Raw genomic sequence first — 25,368 nt, 5'->3', positions numbered from 1 at the left:
AGATGGTCTAAAAGTGACTTTTACTTTCACAAGTTTTCGAGTAGTGAAAAAAAGCAAATGAAGGATGCACTGGAGTTCATTCAGTGACAGCAGGACAGGATCCATTTAAAAACCCTATGTTCATAATACCTTAAGCAAATATATAGCTAGCAGGCTTTTAGTCTTAGTAACTCAGAGAACTACAAAACTGAAAAAAATCTGTTAATTTACAGTAGAGGAGTATTATTTCCACCTTCCTTATTTTTTTCCCTTTAATTTTGAAAATTGCAACCAGTCCTATTTAAATGCCAAACTGTAGCTCAGTGAGGTCGGATGCTGAAGAATGCTCCTGAGGTGGGTCCCCCTGCGGTGGGGACCACAGAGTCCCAGCTTGGTGCCAGCACAGGGCTGGTGAAGGAAAGCAGAGGTGGAGATCAGGAATTTCCCTCGCTGAGCGGACAAGGCGTTTGCCTCGTGCACGAGTTTCCTCCTCTTCCATCTGGCTCCATGGAGGAAGAGCAAGTGCATCAGGAAGAGAGGGCCGGGAGCCCAGGCAGTAAACAGGATGCTGGGACACAAAGGCAGAGGAAGGATTTCCCCCGGTTGCCCCTGGCTCAGCGAGGTGCCAAGCATGAGAGCAGCTGAGGTGAAGGGAGGTCATCCCTTCAAAAGAGCTGAAACGGGCAATGTTACTGCAACCACTCCTTAAAAACACCCACAACCCCGTTTTGAAGTGTCAGCAGGACGCATCTGCAGGTAAAGATCCAGGCACGCTTTGAGGTGATGCCCTGAGCAGGCAGCCCAGCAGATACAGAAGAAGAAGGAGCAGACACCATCCCACCCCCAGCTCTCTTGTACCACACCCACACACTGGGAGCCTTCATCCAGCACATCTCAAGGCAATGAAGGAAAAGGAAGCTGGGTTACCTCGTTAGGCACAATCTGTATTTGCTCGACAATTTTCTAGCCTTAGCTACCCGGGGGAAAACGTCTACTTTAAATTGATTCCAGGAAGAAACCGAAACCTCTGCTCCCTAGGGTGGCTGGCTGATGGAAACGGTAGCACGTATTTTGATTATCCTGTAATGTCAAAGCTGATTACATGAAAAAATTTTAAGCCTCAAACTTCCTTGCAATTTGTACCATGCTAGCAATCAAATATCCTATTCACGACATATGCAGATGTTAATACTAAGTACACGTTAACTATTTATGCACACTGGTAAGCATGGCTTTAGCAAAAGAAACCACCCTATGCTACAAAGCAAACAATTATTCCAAATACACTAACAGCAGGACACTGTGTTTATTCATAAATTACTACAAGATAATTCCCAAAATGCACCAAGAATAAACTATTCTTAAATCTTCTCATGACACATCATTAAAGCACAATACTTCACAAAGTATTTCTGGAACAAAATAGTGAAATAATCTTGTAAATCAAAGTTCCCATCAAAGAGCAGCCCTGGGAGAAAGTGTTATCAGAACAGCTTTTTGAGCCAAAAACTAAGTCTGTGCTTCCGCAGCTGCCTCTGTTGTCCTTGCTGTTGTGTGATTTTTTTAATTCATTTAGCTCATATGCCAAAAAAAAAAAGGAGGAGGAAAAAAAAGGAAAAAATAGAAAAAAAAGAATAACACATTCTTATAAAAGAAACTAATACATTGAACTTTGAATGGAGGCAAAAAAATGTAATAGGAGTTCTGTTAAACTTAAATGGCTTGGGACTTAATCATTGATGGGTTAATATGTATAATTCAATTAATCTGCTCTTTTGTACTGACTTTTTATATAAAAATCATTTCCTACACTCAGCACATAAACACAATAGCTTTTAACAATACAATGGGCAGAATGTCCTAAAGGTTGTTCATGTTTATCTATGGTAACAATCAAAACAGCAATGATTTGACAGGATCTTTTTCTGAGAAATAACATGAAAAAAACCCCAAACCCCAAAACCAAACAACAACAAAGGTGCACACAGACCAGCAGACTGCAGGCAGTTACTGCTCTTTCAGTTTTTCCTTGTGGCTGTGTCAAAGCACCTGCTCAGTGCCCTGCAGCAATCCTAAGAACCTCTCTTAACACTAAGGCCAGGCCTAAAGTCCTACTTAGCCATCACTGAGCATTTGACCACAACACAAGCAGCGTCTCACCCACAGTTCAATCCAGTCCAAATTCCAGTCTACAAAAAATAAATGGGTTCAGTGATTCTCGCCAGGCTTTGGAGGACTCCACTTACTTAGTGTGAATCAATAACTCCCTGGCATCGAGTCCTGAAGACTTTGTGGCGACAGGAACTATCATGAGGATTAATCAGCACCGAGAAGGTTGCAGTGGCACCGTGGCAGAGCAATTAGTGTTAAAAGAAACAACACAAAAGAATTATTAAAAAAAAAAAACTACGTGGCCAGACCGAAACTGTCCTATTCCAGATTCAGGAACGGGGATTTTTTTTCCAGGGTACAACTGATCTCATCCTGGAGTGGACATTTGAAGGAGGCCAAACAATGCACGCGCTCCCGGTGTTTACCTCTCCCCACTAATGACAAAAGGAGGATGAGGTCATTAGCCAAGATCCAGACACCAATCCTGCAGATGTCTCGCATCAGGGTGAGATGAATCCCGCCCAAGAAAATTTCACCGGATAAAACCATTTCCGCACAGGTCCCCTTACGGACACACGTGCCGCAGGGAGGGCAGAGGCTGCGGCCGGGATCCTCCTGCGCAGAGGAGGGAGGTGTTTCAGGGCCTTCCTGCAATTTGGGATACGGACATGTGAGCCAGCCTCAGGGACGGAAGGTCCCCTCATCTCCTCCCGACAACACAGGAGCTGCACCACCGCCACAAACACTCCCTCCGTTTGTAGAGGCACCAGGATCACAAAAGGGGAAAATTAAAAGCGACTGGGGTGAGAGACTGTCATTCTCGTGAAGGGATTCAAAAATACAATCCTTTCTTCTTGGAGGAGAGAGGCAGCTGGTGAACCCTTCCTAGTGATTTTATGCAGCTGGCATCAATTACCACTTTAAGCCATTATCTGTGGATACAAACTCCCACTGAAACCTTCTTTGTCTGGCCTGTGATGGGGCTGGTGCAAGTGTTTTATACTTACACATTCGCTGTCTGTTTGTGACAGCACGTCTGATCACCAGTTATTTTTGCACTAGGCTATACTTTTGCAAGACTCACGTGGGTTAAATCAAGCTTGGAGAGTCTTTCCTCTCCTTTTCCACATGTCTCCCTTCAGAAGTTAAATGGATCTGTCAGCATCTCTACGGATTTCTAACCATGACACTGTTTTATCAAAGTTACTTTGCCGGTAAGATTAAAAACCGCACACGATGTCCGCACAGAAATCCACCTAGGTACGCAAAGATCATTTCTAACCATTTGAATTAGCACACTAAAAATAAAAGCAGGCATGTTACTTCTCTGCATGCCACCTAGTGGCACCCCATCAGTTTGCTCATAGCTGTAGCACAAAACCTTAACACCAGTTGCTCTTCCATTCATCACTGCATGCTAAGTATCAGATTTTTTTTTTTTTCACACACAGATGGCAAAGCAATGACTTGTTATTTTCCTTATATCACCATTTACAAAATTGTGAGGATTTAAGTATCTGAATGATTTTAAGTACCTGACCAAGGTTACCACTGGAGTAAAGCCCTGTCAGATAAAAGCTACTAGAGCAGATCTAAGTAAGGAATATTAATCTGGACAGCTCGGTTATGCCATTCCAGCATGTTGTCCAAAGGTAACCCTCTGCTGCATCATTACTGCAAGAAAATCCTGCTTATTTATACAAATTCATAGAAGATGAGAAATTCAGAAGCACTTTGCTGGACATCATAGTAGGGAGGGAGAAGGGAACTAGAGCTCTAGAAATGCCAGAATCAGGAAGGACGTAACGAAAGGGAAAATCGCTTTATGCCTGGCTTGTGTTTATACACTTCCCGGAACAACAGTGGTGCCTCAGGAAACCAAGTAACACAGTCACGACCTGCCTCACCGCTGCAACTGGTGTGAGATCCCCTACGAGAATCTGTCTCTGACAAACAGACCCAGGGGAGTAAGCAGGGGCTAACACTGTTTCCCAAGCTCTACAGGACAAGGAAATTATTTCAGGAACTCAATTTAAAAACAAACAAACAAACACTAAAAAACCCCACCCAGAGGTGCAGTGGGGAAGGAGCATGCAAGTGGTGACTTTCCACTGACACTCTCCCGCATGGAAGAGCTGCCTGACCACCGCTCTTTGACAGCTGTTGATCCTGCCCTCTCACCGGGTGGCACAGCTCGGGGAGGAGAAACTCAGGGCAATTTCAGAAGATTTGATCTACACTAGTAGTACTATTAAGGGAAAACATGAATGAGAAAACATAGACAAGCAAGATAATGTTCTGTGATGAAGGTAAAAGCAAGTTTACCTATCCTGCCAAATGATTTATACACTGCCCTAAATCAGTTTGCAGAGGAATACAAATTGGTTCCTTCAGTAGCTTTCCTTTTCGATTTAAAAAATGAGACAATGACGAATCTCAGCTCCAGTCATTTTAAGCTACAGCCCTGTGTGTTAGGAATTAACACCACCGCCCAAGAGTGGAAAGCTGAACACGCTGGCAAAGGGAGAACTGGAAAGGGAAACCTCCAGGTCTCCTTTTCCTTTGCATTCCCAATGCTGCTCACAAAGCTCTGCCTGGAGAACGGCAGCTGGCAACGCTCCGTCTGGAGTTTCAGAGTAAGCTGAGCTGCTGAGGATCACAAGCTCCAGCAGTGGGTTGTGGGAATCTTTAAATCACAGCAGAGCTGGGATCTGGGTGGAGGGGCAGGCAGCAGCCTCAGCCTGGCAGGGAGGGGAAATGGACTGCTACCCCACAGACACCCAGAGGGGCAGAGAAGAAACTAGTTTGGACTAGTTAGGCACCAAAACGATGATGACTTGGCCTTTCTTTCACCATCTCCCCCTTTGACACGTAAGCTGAAGAAAAACAGGAGAAGCCCACAAGAAACCCAGTTTATTTTCCTTTCTGCTTCCTCTCACGTTTCATTTGTGCTCTCCACTCATATAAAAATAAAAAAGTCCTAAAAGGCACCAAACACAAAGAGAAATTTTCCTGGATAAATCGTGACACCAACTTTAAAAAACCACCATTCTGCTTGTGTCACATCCTCCCTCCTCCCCACACCCCAGACCTGGCCAGCATCCATTCAGAGCAGAATCTGTCCAGAACAGGGAAAGTCTGAATAGTGCCTAGCACAATAGGTGACCTTTTCTGGTGCTGGAATCCATAATATATACACTCGTTAATAAAGTTCTCACACACGAGGGAGATGTTTGGCCAGAAGAGTTGGGGTAGTATTGCACACAGTGCAGTATTGGAACTGGGAACTGTGGTGCTGCCTCCAAGCCGGGAAGGAGATTATAATTTCGGGAGGAACCTAACCACAAGAGCAAAGAGACTCTGAGCATCGGGCAAGTCCCTGCCAGTGCCTGCCAAGGTAGGAATTTTGCGTAAATCAGAGCTGCTTGCAGCGCAGAGAGCGCAATGTGGAGAAACAAGATCCTCTCCAACACCACAACGGAGTGTCAGAACTGGGAATATAACATAAAATAGTTCGTAAAAGAAAGTATCCAACACAAGCTTCTTGGGAGGGGAAGCCTGAACTGTTTAAAAGAAAAGGCTTTAATCAAGATGTATAGTAAACATTTAACAAGCCCATATACAGTCCCTCCTAAATCTTAACATGAGAGGCTCCAACTTTCTTGTTACATCCCATCCTTCCTGAGGGTCTTTTACAGACCCTTTAAGTTTTCTTACCGTCTAGGCAAAGATCTCAGGCAACTCTATTTTCCTTCTCTCTCTCTCTCTCTTCTGTTACTTTCTCACTCGTAGCATTCACCGTACCTGTCCCACTTCACATGTCAGTCTCTCTTCCACGGACCCCTTACCCACAGACTCTTCCCACCTTGGCATTAGCATTTTCATTTCTCTGCACCGTCCTTCAAGTCCTTCCCAAACAGACGCTTGCCTCTGTACTGTTCGCCCTCAAGAAAAAGCATCCGCTGGAGCTTGCGATCTTCAGCAGCTCAGCTTGCTCTGGAACCCCAGGCAGGGTGACACTGAAAGAGCACTAGACATCCAGCAAGCAGTGGTGTGGGTGGTGAGCATCGGCCCACCATCCCTTCAAGGGTGCCTCTCAGACTTTGCTCCTTTTCCACATATGTAGCTCATGCAGAGAAAGCCCTTCACAGGCTTTACCATTTGCAAGCTCTCCAGAGCCCATCCTGTCACTGTGAGCTGCCCACAAGCCTCTGAGCCGCCTCCGTCGTCGGCACAGAGCCACACTGCCAGAAGCAGCGAACCAGCAATGCTGCTCAGGCATAGAGATTGTAGAAGACGGCTGTGATGTTTTCGCAAGGGTCAAAAAAAAAAAAAAAAAAAAGAGAAAAAGAAAATCTTAGTTTTGTGAGAACTGGCTGGCAGAACACTGCCGTCCTTATGACCACGTTTGGTTACCTTCGGGGGCAAGATTTCATCAAGCAGGTTAGAAACACGCTTCCCAACACATACAGAACAGAGCCTGCTTTGTCTCCCCTTGGCACAACACCCTCTCTACTGCATGCTAAAAGCACCATCTGAAACAAGGGGGAAAACAAGCCAAATCGTTCGCAACAGTGCCATCGCTGAGGCTGCCGCCATAAAGCAACAATTAAATTAACTGCCCAAAAAAGCACGAGGGAGGGCTGGCTCTTAAGCAGGGTCCCAGCACTGCCCAAAGGAGCCTGTGTAGCAACATTGTGCCAGCGCAGGAGACGGAATCACGTGCAGGCAGGAAGGAGCCAAAAACCACGTGAAGACAATACTTGTCTGTTGTCTCCCCCTAAACCACCTCCTCTGCCAATCACTCCGAAAACAGTATTTTCTTTCTTGCCTGATGTGCTCCCCAGTGCCTTTGCTGGACACTGAATGAGCCGCGCTGAAGGCACAGAGACTGCACCACTGCTGACCTCCCCCAGCTGTAAAACCCCAGGAGGCCACGGGCTTTTCTGGACACAACCAAGAGAGAAAGCTCCTACGGGCAAATCCCTTCAACCATTTCCAAGGCTAGTCCCTTGATCTCGGTCATGATTACTTAAAAGAGTTTCCTGCTTAGATGGCATGTTTATCCCAGCTATACAATTCAACTGTCCATTCTCATCAAGCCTAAATTATTTACGTTATGCAACAAGCTAGCCTCATACTGACATCTTCAGAGTGCTCATAAAAGAGCGAAGCTTTAGTATCCTGCTGCCACTCCTCTTATTCACACTAAAAATGCCATTTGCTATACAATTCTACACCCAGCCTCAGTTATTTTGTGATCAGAACAAGCCCTTGCTAGCAGATATGAAAAATAAGTCTGCATGTGAAGGAAAGAAATTAGAACTATTTCCTCTATGCAAAGCTCCAGTCTCAGACAGTAAGAGGAGATGTAGATGCTGGAGAGAAAACAGGCTTATGCACAACACCGAGAAGTTGCACAGTTTTTCTCCCTCCAACCTCCCCGTGCGTTTGATGCCAAGGAAAGCAGCATCCCTGGGGGTGCCCGGGCCAGGGGAGGTGTTTGCCCACTGCTTGAGCACTGTTCTCCCCGAGGCAGTGAGAAACTTCCTCAGCACCACCTGGAGAGCAGATCTCCACCCCAAAGGGGATCGACGCATGAGTCCCTCCCTGCCATGTGCAGTCCAGATACTGCTGGGCCACAGTTTGGACCTGGGAGATGGAAAAATCTCCTGAGTCCTAAAGATTTGATGCAGCTGGAGGGATTCAACAAGAGACTGAAGTTCTAGTTTGAAACAGAGATTTAACTTTGAGGGGGGTGGTGCAGAAGGCAAACATCTGAGAGAGAAAACAGAAGGCTGAAATGACTGCAGTGGATTTCTTATGTGTCGAATGCCACACAGAAGCTATAGTATCAGAAATTTAAGCAAGGAGGGTAAAATACATTTTAAAATGGCAGTTCAAGCATAACACAAATGAAATAATGCCATGAAAACCTATAATTACATGAAGACAATAATTTGTTCAGTACATAGCCTCACACTGACGAACAAGTATTGTAGATGAACAAGGAATAGGGATTTATTTACAACCTCTTTTTCATTTTGCACACTGAACAAAACCCAAATGCTAAAAAACACGCAAAATACCCCAACAGCTCACGATCACAAATCCAAGTCTGTAACCACGCACACCCCAACTGAAACAGAACAAAGGAGAGGAAGGAAAAGTAATCCCCACTATGGCATTTCCTTGGGACTGTTTCACATAGGATCCTTTATTATAAAGAGATGCTGCTAGAGAAGTAGCTAGCTGACAAGGGAACTTTGGAAGCTCCACAATATGCTGCCATTTCTTTGCCCAACAGCGATGGAGGGTTTGGCACTGCTCAGGAGATAATATTTAGGCCAAAAGTAAACACGCAGATTTGCAAAGCCGAGGGAGCAGGCTGGCAAAATCAATATTATATAAAAAAAAATAAAATACGAAAATAAAAGAAATATGGGTGAGCAAGAGCAAGCACTACTACAATTGCCAGCAGCGAGCACCTGGCAGACAAGAAGCAAGTACCTCGCACTTCCAGGAGACACAGTTCTCACCAGTGACCTTCACCCCTGTACAGGTCAAGTCCCACCTAAGGTGGACAGACCTGTCCCCTTACAGGTATCTTTCCCCTGATCCTAAATTGCAGGCATTCAGGGCAGCTACACTCCAGGCTTCAGCACAACCACTATGTGCCTAAAATTAGACAGAAAGAATCCAGGCTTTTGTCATCAACATTTAAGGTCAGCAAACAGTCACTGCAAGTCTACAAGTTTTGTTATCGACTTTGGCATCTGAGCCCAAATCGACTGGTAGGTGGAGGAAGAACTTTGTACCACATTGCTAATCCCTCAGCTGTTCACATTCCCTAAGTCTTCTAGGCTTTAATTAAGCAAACCCATCTTATTAAAATGTTGCAAGTGCGGCAATTCTTCCTTCCAAATATTTAAAACTCCGTCTGCAACACTAACAAAGCCCTGCATTTTGGCAGAAAATGAGTACCACGAAAGGACCTGAAAACAAAATTACTGCATTTTTCTTTGCAGCCCACCAATTCACTTCACAGAAAGTGACAGACTTCACTTAGCCCATTCCTATGAAGAAACAGATTTAACGCTTCTTTCCTAAACTGGTGTACCTCAGACAGAGGTACAGACGAAACGACATCTAACAGACAGCCATCACATCTCCAAACATCAAAGATCATACCTTGGCTTAGGAGCTAATATCCATGTGTAACACCCATCATACGTGCTGCCGCTAACCTACGTGCTCCATTTTACACCCACAAAAGGAAAACTTCAAGTCTTGGATTACACTACAGCCTCCAAAAGGCTTGTAAGCAAGGACTAGTGTGAGATCATGATCTGACTTATTCAACACAAGGTTTCTTTTGTGAAGCAGCCAAAATATGTAAATTACCCAGGAATAAAGGGAATCATCCGACCTGTACGTGTGTCTTACAAACACGACTGAATGACACAGTGTGAGCGCACAAGTCCTCACAAGTTTTTATTTCAGGTAATCTTTGCCTAAAGGTTAAAACACTTTAGCAACTCTGGTCCAACACTAGTCACCGCTCAACCTCTGCTGGCAATCCGCAACCTTCTCCCTTGCCTTACACAGAGAAAGGACTGAAAATGCTAAATGCCAGGAGGACCCAAGAGGTTCAAAACCCCGTTCCTCTCATCAGACAAGGGGCAGAAGGGATCACAAAGAAACCTGTGACACCAGTCCACTGTCCTGTGTTTGAGAAACAGGCTGAATATGTACTGTCTGCACAGATTGTGGGTGGCTGGGATGAGAAGAAAGGAGGAGACCTGACTGAGCCGTATGGTCTTGTCAAATTCTGTTTTCAATTTCAAAAATTGCCCAGAAAATACCTTTGCGTTCTTTCAATGATATTGCAAGCAAAGATTGCTTTGAAAGCTAGCAGGAGGAAGCTTGCTTCTCCTCCCCTTGCAGTCATCTCCACCTTCTCCCCTCTCTCTGGTTTGGTGAGAACTGCTCCTCCTAGCAACGACAGAGCGGAGGAGTAACATCAGGTCGGTAGCTGTGAGACAGTCAGCCCTACAAACACCCACAGAAACACCCTGTCCAAGCCCTCAAACCACCTCCTTCTTCCTAGGAAGGAACAGGCTCCCTGCAAAGGGCAAACTCAGGCCGACGACCAAGTCCAGACCAGACCAGGGGTCTTCATGCTCTTCTGCGCTCCTGAAACCTAGAACACAACAGCAGCTTTAGAGGTGAAGAAGGCTGGACTTGATGATCTCAGAGACCTTTCCCAGTCTCAGCAATTCTGTGATTCTGTGAAGCACCACCAAGCTCAGCTACTCTGTGGGAATAGACAGAAAACAAATAACTAGGAATGCAAGGGCTGAGAACAGCTTTGCTGGAGCTCTCTTCAACTTGCTTGTTCACGTAAGATCCACACTTAAAACTCTCAGGGTTTTCAAAGCAGGAGAAATATGGATATTATATTACACCTCCAAAATACACTTGCTCTTTTTAGAAAAGGAAATCCATCACAGAACAATTTACAACTGACTGACAAGATGATGATGATGACTCTGTAATTATCAGGTCCAATCGCTCAAGTGACAATTTACCAGCAGGCATACAAACTACTTGATTCACAGCTAACATTTTCTTCTGCACGTGCCAGGTCCTTCCTAAAACAAGAGGGGAGACAGACAACCTCTATCAGTAACAGACGAACGCGGCTGCCAACGAGAGGAATTCAGGGACGTCTGCGAGGGGCAAATTTCCCTTCACGTTTGTGCCAAGGCCTTCCGGAGGACAGATGACAACCAGGGCTGCGACTAAAAGGCTTTTCCTTTGTATTCAGACAGGAACAGCTGTTAGACAGGTACAAAGGTACAGCCGTGCCTGGGCACGCGTGATAAGTGAGTTCTTTATAAAATCGGTTGCCTAGGTTTTGATTTTCTTCGGTAGATTAATGCTGACTTATGCACAGCATTTATATCGCCCCACACTGCCAGAGCTCTACACAGGCTGTGCACTTTAGTGTACAAGTAAGTGCATTTGGCGTCACGCCACTATGTACAAAATCATTTTCATGCAGCTGCCAGCAGAAGGGAACTATATTCTTGGACCAGATGTTTTTGTTGTCGGCGCTGCCAAGCACGCCTGGAAACCTCACAGCTGAGCAGTGCTGCAGGAGTGAATTAACAATGAACAGAACCACAAGATGCTTGTGTCCATCTATCAGACCGGGCGTCACGGTACCCTCTCTCCCCTCCTCCCTCTCTCCGAGCAAGGAAGCAGCCAAGTCAGCTAATTATTTACCTGCCTGAGAAGAAAAGTCCTTCTTGCTCTCATTAGGATTAACAAAAGCAGCAAATACTTCCAGAAATATTACACTCCAGCCGCATTCACCCTTAGCTGGGCAGGTGACAACGAGACCATGATTAACAGCCAAGGAAACAGGACTGGAGAAAATATAAGTGGTCTTAATACCACAGTACATGTTTAGTTTTGCTGCTGGGTTGCGAACAGGCTTGCATTTATTAAACAGTATTTCACCTCGAAAATCAGAGGTGCTACAACATTTCACTCCCTGTTTAAAAACAAACAGCACAAGACTCTCACTGTTAGGCTGAAACCTTGAGAGCAGTGGCAGGAGTTTGGGGACACAAATCCACTTCCCAGCCCCGACACCGGCTCCCGGTGAGGCTCGGTTGCTGTTTGCCCTGCTGCCCCCTGTGGATAGTAGGGCCCCCCCGCCAGCCCCCGATCTGCCGGTTTTGCCCTGCCTTTCCCAGCTGCACCACGCCTTGCAGAGGGGAACCACAGGGCTTCAGGGACAGAAATAAAAAAATTGTCAAACAACTGCTTAAAACCATGAGCAGAACGCACAGCCTGCACAAAGTGGTCCGAACAGGAACAAGGGAGCCAGGCAGCTAGGTGGGTGCTGATAAGAAGAAAATTAACTTTACTCAGTCCAAAATTCTCCCTTCACAGGCCTAAATCGACCATGAAGTCTGTAAGAGAAACCCAAGAGGCCAGGCTCCCTCATCCAGAAAGAAAAAATACCCTGCAAGAGGCACAGAAGAGGTCGAAACACACCCGCCTCCCCGTCCAGGCTGCAGCCCTTCCCAGGGCGGCAAAGGTGCAACCCCGCTCCTTCAGGTTTGTGGTGAGGAGGTCACTTTTGTGTTTATTCCACTCGCTGGGCACCACTCATGTTCAAAGTGAAAGGCAGCAGAAAGAAGACGTGTGTGTGTGTGTTGTGAACCTGCTGGGAGTTGCTTTGGAGTGTCTTTTCTCAGATAGGTAGTTCAGGCACAGCCTGCTGCCGTACCACGAGCCGCTGTTAAAAAGCAACACTCAGCAACCTGACCGCACCATAAACGCAAGCATAACGTGTTTTACTGAAATCATCCTGCATGGGAATATTCTGATCTTCCTCGGAAAGGGTACCGCTTGGCTTTCGCCACCCTCCAGTAGCCACCACATCTCCTGGACCAAAGTCCCAGCCTGCCCAGCTACATCCACAAGTCGGTGTCGGCATGGGAGCGGCACTCACCTAGAACAGCCGGAGCAGCACCTTTCTTAAGGATAAATTAACAAGTTATATGCTGAAAAACCCTGCAACAACAGATGGCCTCTCCTGTCCAGATAAATAAATGGTCTTTTTCTTGGGGACATTTCCCTTAAAACAAAAGCAATGCTATCACTACAAGCTCTCAGGGAAAGACGGTTCATGAGCACGAAAAGATCTGTAATTTTGTGCTCAGGGTATTCACCTCAACAGATATTACAAGCTTTTATTATGCTAGTCCCGTAACACGATAAAGTGACAGTATGAAAAAAAATTCCCCTTAATCACACTGATTTGAGACCAAACAAAGAGCAATTAACCCAGCCAAAGGGAGGGGCAGGCAGCGCATTTACATCCGAAGGAGGAAACCTGGATTGTTTGGAAAGCTTCAGAATTCAGGAGGATATGCTTTAAGGCATCGGATTTGCTTAGAGAGGAGCTGTGTGACAATTAAGCTGCACACAAAGGGACAGGCTGCAGCAACCCTGCCAGCTCCAGCCTCATCACCATGGCAAGGATCTGCCGGTCGGTTTGGAACCATTACCAAGAGGAATGGAAGCAGCAGAAATCCCACACACAGCAACTTGGACCTCTTCAATAGTCAGAGAGAGGCAGCTAAGTGAAAGACCATGTGCTGTGGAGGTCAGCTTTTGCCAGACTACAGGCATCTGAACAAAGCCCGTCACGGCTGGAGGCTCCTGCAGCCTTGTCCCAAAGAGGAGAAATCCCAAAGCCCAGTCAAAAAGGAAAGCCTCGCAGAAATTGCTGGTTAAATTGGGGAAGCTTGTCTTTGCCAGTTTACTAACAATTCTGCTAGGAAGACTTAAGCTGTGCTCTAGCTGGCATGAATTAAAAAGTGAGGGGTGGAGGGTGCAGAACAGGGAAAGGAATAACAGGGATGCTACTATAAAGATAGCAAAACATAATAAAAACAAAAAAAGAGAGAAGTTCTAAGGTTGTGGGTACCTTTTTTTTCTTTAAAAATACCCCCACTCTCTCCCCAAATCAGCTCCATCTGTAGTCTCTGAGCATCTAGGGGTTTCTGCCAAAGTGATCAGTAGCAAAGAGCTAGCATTTGTCTTTGAATCACAGCCATTATGTGCTCCGGCGTTCCCACACCATGGAGAGAAATCGGAGGCGCTCACAATTCTCGCTGGGCTAACGCCGAGTAGCTGATCCAAAGCACAAGGGATGACGGCAGTGCATGTGCGCTGCTGCATATAAAGGCAAGGCACGGTGGTGGTGGGGCACGAAAAAAGGACATTGCTGCTTTTCATGACCTATAAAACTTCCTCAGTGAAAGTGGGCTTGGCCGAGGGACATCTCTCCAACTTGTTGGCAAACCTCTTCAAAGCAAGAAAATCAGCTAAGGCTGCCTTCCATACAATACCGCCTCTATTCCCTGGTGCCTTTGGTTCACAAGGAGACACTTTTACCCCAGGAGCCATAGCACGTACAGCCACGCAACAGCCACAACCCAGTTTTGGCCACTTCTGCCCAAGACCGACACTGCAGCGCTGGCCTGGACAGTGGGCACATGGCCACACACACCAACAACCTGCATGTCCCAGCCTCTCCCCTTTGGGGAGGTCCAAAAAACCCTTCAGCTGCTGTTTGCTGCCCACCAGCCCTACTCCCCTCACATCTGGAGGGCTGGGTAAGGCCCTGTTTTACCACTCACCATGTCAAGATGATTAAAAGAGAAGGTTAAAAAGAGGAAAAATGATGAAACAAGTTCTTTAAATGGAAGATGCAAAAAATACCACTGAACACCAGTAAGCTCCTATTAGCATAACTCAAAGGTATGTGTTATGTTGCTGTGTATTGGGCTTCAGAAGAAACTTCTGGCTCCTGACCTCATGTGGAAGGTAAGCAGGTTTCTAGCTCCGAAGCCCTCTAGTGATGGCCAAAAGCACAGCAGTCACACAAGTATTCTCTGAGTGCAACCAGGAGGGGAAAAAAAAAAACCACTGGACAAGCCCTTGAACAAGAGATCTCTGCTCATCAGCCATGCCAAATCAAGATGGCCACGTCTCAAGCAGCACGCAACAGCTCATGGAGCCATGCTAAGCCACAGCGTTTGCCACTGTTTATCCACACTCTTAGTAGCTATTTGTCCTGCAAAGGCTGATGAATATGAGCATTTTGTCAACAATTGTGGATTAGACCCCTAATCCAAAGCAGGCATCAATCCATCATGAGTGGTTCTTAACTAAGACTCAGGAAAAAAATGTGGAAAATTCACAAGAACGTAGACTTCATACTAAATGTCTTCTTTTTCCCCTAATCTCGAACACTGAAATCCAACTTTTTAATCTATATTGTGCCTTAGCTATAGGCACAAGCTTTTCTGTCCACTGAACACACAGCTCCTGAATACTTGAGCTTCCACAACTGTTTGCATCCTATTATCGAGCCGCAGAGAAGACCAGTAGAAGAAACATTTATTTAATTTTTTTTCCTAAGAAACACTAACTGTCAGCCAGTCTTCATTCTCCCTCTGGATCCAGCACTGCCTCAGGGATGCTGCTGTGTCAGAAGGGCCTTCCTATGAAACTACAACACTACCCAAACCACTGATTTGCATTCTTCTGCCTTATTAACCAGCTGTACGAAATTCACCAATTACAGAATTAGTTATATACACTTCATATCTCAAAATGGCAAATCATTAGATGCAACAATGTTAAAAAGAGCACTGTTTCCCACAGTCAAGTCTGCTCTAACACCTTAGCATTTTAAGACCACTTTATTGCTAAAGAAACTGCTGATTTAAACCATACTTAATATCTGGAGGAAGAAAGAGTGATATCCAGTGAATTAACAATGGTATCACACAAACACACATAACAAGGGCAGGCTGGGCTTTTGATTTCAGACTTGATTTAAAGCAAACAAATGTCTTTCAGAGGTAGATCTACTTTGGCTACCTAGATTAACCCACTAAAGGGGTTGTTTTCTTTTGCTATTCACTAACCAAAGCACCATTAAACTTAGGATTAACACGGTTCTTTGACTGCAAATACGGGGCATGGTCCAAAATGTGGTTCACCTCAGCCAGTCTCCTGTGGGTCACCAGATCAGAGGCAGCTGGCATCACATATCCTCCGTACAGGCATTTTAGCTCCACCATTGGAACCGAGCTCACCGCCCAGTGATTCTTCGCTCTGACATTATCCTGAAACACTGGGATTCAGAATCACAATAACTGTTGTGGAAATGATCCAAAGCAGAAACTGAAGTAATTTCTAAGGCAAACAAGCGGACTAAAAATAGCCTGTTGCACAGCGGAAAGAGCCAGAGGGCAGGGGAATCCCTGCAGAAGACCTTTACACTCCGTTCTTTATTCCTGAATCTGCAGGTGCGGAGCACTACAAGCAGTCCCTTAGCAGCCATCACAGGGGGCCGAGGAAGATGTGGTGGGGCTGTTGGAAAAGCGTCACAGTCCACTTTCCTCACGGGCTTTACGCTGCAAAGGGACAGCTGTGAGGGTGGGGGTTCCCAGGTGGTCCCGCGGCTGTAACCCTGGGGAGATGCCGCTGCGGCCCAGCTCCCGGTCACTGTTCCTCCCTCTCCCGGCCATGTCTGCCACCTCTCATCCACCCCTCGGCCAGCTTTTGCTGCGGCAGAAAAAGCAGAAACTTAATCTCTACTAAAAAAATAAAATAAAACACAAAAAACATCTTTGCCAGTGGAGCTCTCTGAAAGATGGGACCAGAGAGCTGCTGGTAGAAGGGAAGCTGGGAAAGAGAGGGGAAGAACAGCCAGGCTGCCCCTGAGTTACCAGCCAGACATCAAATTGGCTTTGCTGTGTTGTAAAACCACATTTCCAGGGAGAAGGAAACAGAAAATAGGGAAAAACCCTAGATACCTGTGTCAGGAGGAAGCACTGCTATCACAACAGGATGCCACCTCCTTTGTTTGCTGCCAGCAGGAGAAATCCTTTCCTGAATTTACATGCATGTTTGTTTGTTTACATTTGTAGGCACGGGAAAGAGAAATGAGTCTGCATTTACATGCTGATCCATTCATTTTTACTAGAACAGTGAAAACAATTTCTATTGCAAAACAAGACTAGGCTAGGTACGTTTGTTTCCCAGACTCTTTTAACCAGAATTATGGAGTAGCAGCAATTCTAAAATAGGAACTGACACGACCCTCAGGGCCTCAAATTTGAGTGGAGACTTATTTGACAATGTGGACCCCTCTGATCTATAAATCAGTGCCACTCTATCGTTTTATAATTGACTCAAGGCTTTACATTTGAACAAATTGTTGCAAAGGGACATAGCAAGAGAAGCAAAAAGAAAATTTGAGAGGGACCAACTAACCTAATTTATAAAAATGGGTTTGTTTCACAACAAAGAGAAGAATTACCTGTATATTCTAGAGAAGAAGCTGCTGAGGCAGAATATGCAAGAGACAAATAAAATCCTCCTTAACGGCGCTGCCTCTGCATCCCTGTTTCCACAGTAGTGATTCACGGTCCTCCCTGGCTGCCCGCAGCCCTGGCTGGGAGGACAGGTTAGCACAGGGAAAGCCAAGCAGCCAGTCTCTGCAATGCTCGCTCTCTCTGCTGCCTGTGCTCTGTTTGCCCAATTACATTTCCATTCGGTAAAATATTCCACGTGAGAAATTCATTTGCAGGAATCACAGACTGATACTGGAATCTCGTTTCTCCTTTCTTGTTCTCGTACACAGAGCCAAAGTGCTTTGCCAGGCCAGGAACCTGAAAGTCCATGGGCTACTGCATCTACACTAAGATTTCCGCTTAGTTCTTAAGAGCTCTAGAATCAAACACTAAAAATTCTGTTCAGGAAGAAGTAGCTCCAATATTGTAGTGAAACACTGCAGAAACAGCTCATGTATCAACTGGCATGCAAAATCTTTAAAAAGTTAATTTCTGGAAGTGACCGCTTGTGAAGGGCCCCATCATCCCACAGAGCTAGGTGCAAAAGACTCTCACCACGCTTTTTGCACCAGTCACGTGCTGGGTAAAGAAATTACCATTTTACCTAGTGGATGTGATGCAATATGTATCATCGACATGCTTGCTCCTCACACAGGAACAGTAGCTGCTTCTGCTGCTAACTCACACACTTCTCAGAGACACATCATCTTTCTGATCAAAACATTTGAGAAATAAAGCCCAACACAGAAAGAAATCAACAGGGAATCATCAGAACAGAAAAATACTTCCTTGGCCAGACTCTTGTGAGTCTAATCATGCTTGAAGCAAGGTCTTATTAAGAGAGATGGCAAGAACAGGAAAGCAAAACTAAACCATGTGCTTATTATGAAGCACCAATCTTTGCAATTTAATGACAACACCTTTGCACTTTTATTTAGCAGTAGAAAACAGTTCTCCGCCAGAAAGGCTACATAAAACACATTCTGGGCTTCAACCCCTTTTGGATTAAACCGATCTAGAGGAATGTACACAGGTCTCTTGTTAAAAAGGACTTGAGACATTTCTAGGCTCGGGAGATGAACGGCATCTTCTCCTACACTGATCAACTCAACTAGTTTGCACAGCATCTTCAAGGCTCTTTTAATGCTTATCTCAGCCATGTGCTTCCCATCACATATTTAAGAAACTGGGCACGGGGAGAGAAGAACACTCTTGGGTTAGGCACAAGGGAGCGTTCACCGTGGTTACAAGTACAAGCTTGAGTACAATGAATTCCTGGGTCCTTGAGCATTAGCACTTGCTGCCACAATCACTAGATTTAGGAGCTGGGCTTCAGTACCGTATTTTACCCAACACAATTGCTCAAACTGCATCTTGCAAAAGGAGCCCTGTCAAAGAGCTTAGAGCAAACATTTTTGTCTCATTAAATGCTGGAGAACAACACTGCTGGTTTATATTTATATGTGCATATGCACATGTTAGAGAAAGAGGGAGAGAGAGATCACACAGGATAATGTCAAATGTACAACAATATTTGTGGTATTGTACTACAAACAGAGAACCAGAGGGAGATTTTGAAACGCTTAAAACTAGTTTGCACGTGCTACCCTCCACACATTCCCATAGCTGCAGCACTCACTTGAAAGTCAAGCATCAGTTTCTTTTTTTTTTTTAAAAAAAAAAAGTAATTTATTTTCCCTTCCTGATTTACTGCAAAACAGTGGCCAGCTGACTGATAACGGACAGTGGCTAAGGTCTGCCTACCATTCCCAAAGCAAACCCTATAACTTTCAGCGTCTCCTTTTTCTGCACAGCCTGCCAGTTTTCACATAATTTGTCAGGACTTCATATCTTTGGAATTCTTCCTCCTCATTAAACTTGGTCGGAGTTGGCCAGCAGATCCTAGAGGTATTTGGTGGAAAAGAAGGCAGCACACATGCACTATCACCAAGAAGCCTCATTTCCTTAGGAAGTCGAGATAAAAATACAGAATCTCGCAGCAAAAACAGGAGGAGCCCAAGGGCAGGTGCGGTTTATGAAACTACAATTAAACACAGTCAAGAAAGATTACATTTCAAGCAGATATATCCTCTTCAACATAAACATAAAATTAATTCTCCTCTTTGATCCTAATGCCTAAACCAGATTTTAAAGTGCACCTCTGAAAGACAGCAGCTCATACTGGAGCTGGGATCTCTCGCTTGCATATTTAGGCAAGAGGAATATGCCGCAGACCCAGCTTCAGCCTAGACACTTGCTAAAATAAAAACACACAACTCTCTGTCACAGTCCTCACTGGTTTTACTCTGCCCAAACCAGCAAGAGCACACATGCTCTAGCAAGGCACTGGCAGGGTTGCCTTGTTTTCCTTGAGTATACAATACACCTGATTCACTGGGGGTACATTGAGCTGCGCTGCGTGTCTGACAGAAATGATACAAAACGCAGCCCCGTAGTCTTTGCTATTATCTGCACACAAAACATTTCTGTTTCCTGTCAGAACTCGGATCTCCTCAAGACAGCTCGAACAGACAGAGCTCAGCGCTCGGGAAGGCAGCGGCAAAACACTCGTGCCGAGGCCACCTGCACGAATGCCCCCCTCGGCTCGGAAGAAATGCTCCATCATTAGAACTTGCGCAGGCTATTATTGCTCAAATTCATGTCAGTGCAGGTATGACTGGCAGGTTAAATATCACAATTGCGAAAGCAGATGCAGGCTACCCACACTGAGCATTCATCACCGCTAATATTAGGGTAGAGATCTCCCTAATATGCATAGATGCCAGCAGTTGGACATCAACATATGAAATCATGTTGTCATTAGTGACTCCCTTGTCAATGCTAACAGCAGGTGTCCAAATGGCTGCAGGTACCAAGCCTAAGGACTGAAGAAAAACAGGCACAGGATTACAGTTCAGTGCAAGAGTATTTCCCACTCGAACTGATAAAAAGTCCCCAAAAGCTGGAATTCAAGCACTTGTCCTACTCGTTACAACAACGGTAACAGACATCAGTAGCTCTCCTAGATGACTTACCCTTTCCTTCTGTGTCAATGCAGTTGCACCTTCAGAACAAAGGAAAGAATTTTTTTAAGAAAAAGTCCAGACTTGCCCAAAGAGCTCAGGACTTGCGGAGAAATCTTAATATGCAGTCCCATCACTTCTGCCAATGGAAGTCAGCTGCAGTTTACACCGCCTTCTAGCTCCCATTATGCTCCAGTACTAAACATGTGCTCTCACATGGTGAGGAGCAGTAACAGATCTCAGTGCCATAGATGACGAGGAGATCTCAAACATGATCTGTTGTGCCACAGAGGAGAGTTATCTGGTTCTCTGACAACCAGGCAGGGAAAATTTTAAAGCTATCTCCCTCAAAGAGATTCTCCAACTACAGCAAAGTTCCCTTTATGTGGCCATAAATTCGGTTTGTGTAATATAAACTACATTCCACTTCACAGAATGCTGGCAAAACATTTTATGCTATGCAGGACAAACCTTGCACATCAGACTTGTCTCAAGCATACAGATGAGGAGAAGGCAGAGGTGACACAGCTTTCTTAGCACGGCACATCAGACTTGTCTCAAGCATACAGATGAAGAGAAGGCAAAGGTGACACAGCTTTCTTAGCATTTTTTTAACACAGTGATCCACAATCAACCTTGAGTAGGAAGCCAGCTCCTGGCCTCAGCTGAGAAGTCATGCAACAGCAGTACTACTAAATCAGCTCCTTGAAGCCTTCACAGTCAAAGCTCTTTTGCTGTTGACAGATAATAGATGCTGGTGAGGCAGCAATAGTGCCCTAAGGATCTTCACGGCAAAAGAAAAACATCTGTTTCTTCCAGCCTTGAAACGGTCAGGTTTGAAAGCAAGCATGTTAAAATATATAGAGCAGTATATCTGCACAGACAACCAACGATAGGATGTGCATGCAAGTATTCCACTCAGATGGAATACTTGCACTGAGAAGAAACCATTTGATGAAAAAAAAGCAGACAGAAAAGCAAGCATGTATGAACATTTTACATCTTTTCTCTCCTTATCGCCAATTTTCCCTCAACCCCACAGCATCAGTGTGAAGTTGCTCTTTGCTGGGACACAGCAATGAAGAAACTTTGTGCTCAAGGTGAGCTCTCTCCAGTTAATCCATGTTGCCTATCATTTCCCAAGCTGCTTGATAACAGCCATGGCTTTGGGCCCTGACCTCAAACCACACGTGGTGCTCGCTATTCAACCTCCCTCTTGTAGCCACATCAAACTTGACATCCTGCCGTTCCCAAGCAACCTCTTCCAGTGCACCAGTCCTGCTAACCACCTCAGGACTCAGACAAAGAGGGTGGAAGTTGGCCCCTTCATCCAAACCAGTGCCAGCGCTGCTCCAGGAAAATCACAGAATCACGGAATTGTTGAGGCTGGAAAAGACCTCCAAGATCATCAACACCCAACACCCCCACATCAGCCAGACCACGGCACTAAGTGCCACATCCAGCCTCTCCTTAAACACCTCCAGGGATGGTGACTCCACCACTTCCCTGGGCAGTGCATCCCAGTGCCTGATCACACCTCCCCTGATGCAGCTTCAGGTCATGCCATCTTGTCCTGTCACTAGTTGCCCGGGATAAGAACTCGACCTCCACCTGACTACAACGTCCCTCCAGGCAGTTGTAGAGACTGATAAGGTCCCCGAGTCTCCTCTTCTCCAGGATTTTCTGGATCATGTCCAAAAATTGCAGATCTGACTCAAGCTGGGTGTTGGATGTATTCGCCCCACTGGGAGACACAAGTCACTACCCCTTGTACGACTCAAAGGACAAAAGAGTTAAACGTTGCTCTACTCCATTAGCACTAGGAACTGGCAGGCTAAGCATTGCCCTGTCGCCCAAGGACAGTTGTGCTGCGACATGTCTGGCACTGTGAGACCCCTGCACAGCTCTCATCCTGAAGACAGACAGGACAACCTCTGCCCAACCTGAATCCCACCATTCTCTCAAAGAAATGGGCAGCACGGAGCTGGCACGGGCTGCAGCAGACCCTGGTCCCACACAGACGTCAGCCAGCACCGCAGGGCTGAGCCTTCTGGCATCAGAGTGGTGGTAAAGAGGGTGGGAAGAACTGTGCCAAACTGCTGGCGAGGGCATGCAGCAGAGGTACGTGCAGGATCTGAAACTAAGGAGAGACACAGCCTGTTATACAAATGCTCTGCAGCTCAAGAAGAGGTTGCCCCGCTGGCTGCAAGACCACTGTAGCTCTTTCTGACCTCCTTCCAAACCAGATGTTACAGCTCAAGGGACCATTCTGTCCAGCCCCATTTCCCTCTGAACTGTGACAGAAAGTTCCCAGAAGCCTTTTATTTTTTTCCTTTTTCTTTTTAATTGTTTTTTTGTTGTTGTTGACCTAATCCCTGGAAGAGATCAGAGGTTAATCAGCTTCAGGAGAGACTGGACATCAGGGCTGCCCACATTGTAAATACCTCTCCTGTGTATTCCTTTTCCACGGAACAATTCTTTGTTTTGCCAGGTAACTGTTTAACGAACTACAACAAAACTTTGTACAGACTAGTAGTAAGCAACCTCTCATTTCAGGGACAAGCAAGCAGGGTGCCAGTATTCCCCATGGGAACAATCTGGATTTTTAGGTATCTAATCCATTTTCTCCAATTCCTATCAAGAGGAAGGGACACGCCAAAGACTTCTGGTTACTTTACGGGGTTCAGCTAACTTTGCAGTAAGTACAGCCATCGATTGGTATTTAAGTAGTTTATCAGGAAGCTCACTAAGCCAGGTAAAACACTGTATTCATGTCTCTACACTAAAACACCAGCCCATATTCAGCTTCTCCAGATCAGCCTGACCCAGTTCTCTTGCACAGTGCTGTGAGGATCTGCACTTTCTGGTCTTCAACTTCCCAGGCATCAACTTTTTCATTTCTTTTTGGTTTTCCCTTCAAATATATCAAAATCCACAGACCATCTACAGATTTGAGGTTGGAGGGGGAAGAAAACCAAAAAAAGGTACATGAAAGTTAGGTCAAACTTTTCATGTTTATCATTTTTGCTTTCCCTTCATTTTGTCTGCCTGCTTGTGTGCGAACACACATTTTTATTTATCTGCAGTCTTTCTGTAGACCACTTTTGGGATGTCTTACAGACAACAGATAGATCATCCACATGATCGCAGTTTATAAAGCCACATACAGACTCACAAGTCTCAGAGTGACTTGTTTACTGCAAGAGAAAAAAGCAGTCAGCAGAGCCAGGAAGACAGCAATGAATAATTTGGGCAACCTTTCCTGTCTAGGTACAGGAGATGTGCCATGTTTCTCTGCAGGCCTGGAGGTTTAGGTTTGGGGTTGTTAATTTTTCTGCAGAGCACGTACAGAAAGGGCAAGACAGGCAAGCACTATAAGCAATCCACCTTCTTTGATAAATCAGTAGGATACAGCATCCAGTTGTTTACTTAGCATAATTTTACACAGACTAGACTGGACAAGTCATGAAACACTGGGCACAAGAGCTGAGAAATGCTGCTATTAAAAAGGCATGCGGAAAACTCTCCCAAGGGATGCCAAGAGTGTGTGTGGGAAGAGGTAGGAGGAAGAAGCAGCAGCGTCAGGGGTTATAACAAACAGAAAAGAAGTGATTGTGTTTTTTCCCTCAAAATCAGTTACTAAACCTTTCAAAGAGAAAAGCATAGCTGGAAGGGGAACACAGGAGTGACGCTGGAAAACAACCATGCAGCTGCAAAGAAAGCCTCCAAAAGAGCTAAGCAGAGTCAAGCCGTCTGTTTAGGGCGTAATGCAAGTTAACAGCTAAGATGCAGGCAGATTTGCCAAGTAAGCTTTGCTAAGGTTTTAAATGTTATTTGCTTCACAGAAAATGGGTTTTTCTAGCTAAACTGAGACTGCCAAATCTCATGGCATGCTTGTGCTGCATCTGATAACATCAGTCACAGCTCACTTGGTTGGCCACAGCGCTGCACACCAGTGCCCAGCCAAGGAGCTCACGGAAACCTGATGGCATGGTCAGCATGGGCTGAACAACGCCTTTCCCAAAAGGCAACAAAAGCCCCACAATAAAAAGATTAGAGACAGGCTACAGGAGTCTCTCAAATAACGCCTTCCCCCTACAACACGCCCACAGCCTGAAATTCATCCTACATATGTACATTTTTGAAAATATCTTTTAAAGTGTGTGCACGCTGATAGTTTGTATTGTTTCCCTTTTACGGTCATTGGTCTCATTCCAACAAGACAATAGCTTTCCATTGATGAGGACTGGGGTGTTTTCTTTGGTTTGATTTGTTGTGCACTTCAGTGAAATTTTTTCACCCTACATGTGCTCAGAAAGTGAAAATAGGGCCCACACGTGCATCGATACTGTAGGAAGACTTAGAGATCTTTAGATCTTACAGACCCTTCGGTGGTTGCTTTAGTGCTGTAGACCTGAAGATCTATACAATCCATGCAATCTTCTAACTCTTTTCCTAATTTGTTTAGAGAGGAGGAAAGTGGAAGAGACGGGAAAGTTTTGTGCACATCAACACCCTACCAACATTTCAGGCAGCAGTACTAACTAGTCATAATATATTCAAAGATCAAGCCGATATCTTCAGCCCACCTCCTCTTTTCTCATCCTTACCACCATTCTTTTCGAAATTAAAATCTGAAGAGAAAACCACATGAAAAGCTGAGAAGGATGAAGAACATTTCCACAGTGCCATGTGTATTACAGAGTTGTAGTGTTTCTTCCAAGTCTCTATTTGTTGATTATGCTACCTCGTTTTCTTCATGCCAACCAAAACTTTTTAAGGAAAGCCTTCACTCTGACTTTGACATCCCTACCATTTGGGTGATCAAAGCTTTACAGCCGAGAACTGATGTAACCTCACCGATCCTAAGTAATGTGTGAATTGCAGAATCGGGGCCCTGAAAACTGAAAATCTGGGGTGTGCCCACAGAGTGTGCCAACACATTAGGCTTTCTAATTTGTTAAGCATTTGGCAATGCCAGAACTGGATCAGAGGTATCCCAGAAGAAAGTCTTCTGCCTGTTCTCAGTGCAGGTTAGACAAAACAACTGGCTATCCTCCATGGCTCTGCTTGTATTTAAGGAGAAAAGCCTAACACTGCCAGTAAAACGTGCACAGAAGCACAAATCACCTAAAGCTTCAGTACCTACGATTTTAGTTTTCTGAAGTTTCCACTCAAGCCTCATTCTCCATGGGCATGGACACAGTTAGTTACTATTAGCCTGCACAAGCAGCTCCTATCATAGAATCACAGAATGTTAGGGGTTGGAAGGGACCTCGAAAGATCATCTAGACCAA

At 45.3% G+C, this 25,368-nt stretch overlaps 1 protein-coding gene across 1 annotated transcript in view; it reads right to left on the bottom strand.

The window, feature by feature from the left end:
• MAP4K4 (mitogen-activated protein kinase kinase kinase kinase 4) overlaps positions 1 to 25,368 on the bottom strand; it is an 87,357-nt gene that overhangs the window by 59,102 nt on the left and 2,887 nt on the right. The window lies entirely within an intron of this gene.

The sequence above is a fragment of the Apaloderma vittatum genome, unplaced genomic scaffold (genome assembly GCF_000703405.1).
Source record: "Apaloderma vittatum isolate BGI_N311 unplaced genomic scaffold, ASM70340v1 scaffold2890, whole genome shotgun sequence".
Classification (NCBI taxonomy): Eukaryota; Metazoa; Chordata; class Aves; order Trogoniformes; family Trogonidae; genus Apaloderma; species Apaloderma vittatum.
Note: the sequence above shows the minus strand (reverse complement) of the source record. Positions and strands in the feature narration are given on the sequence as shown.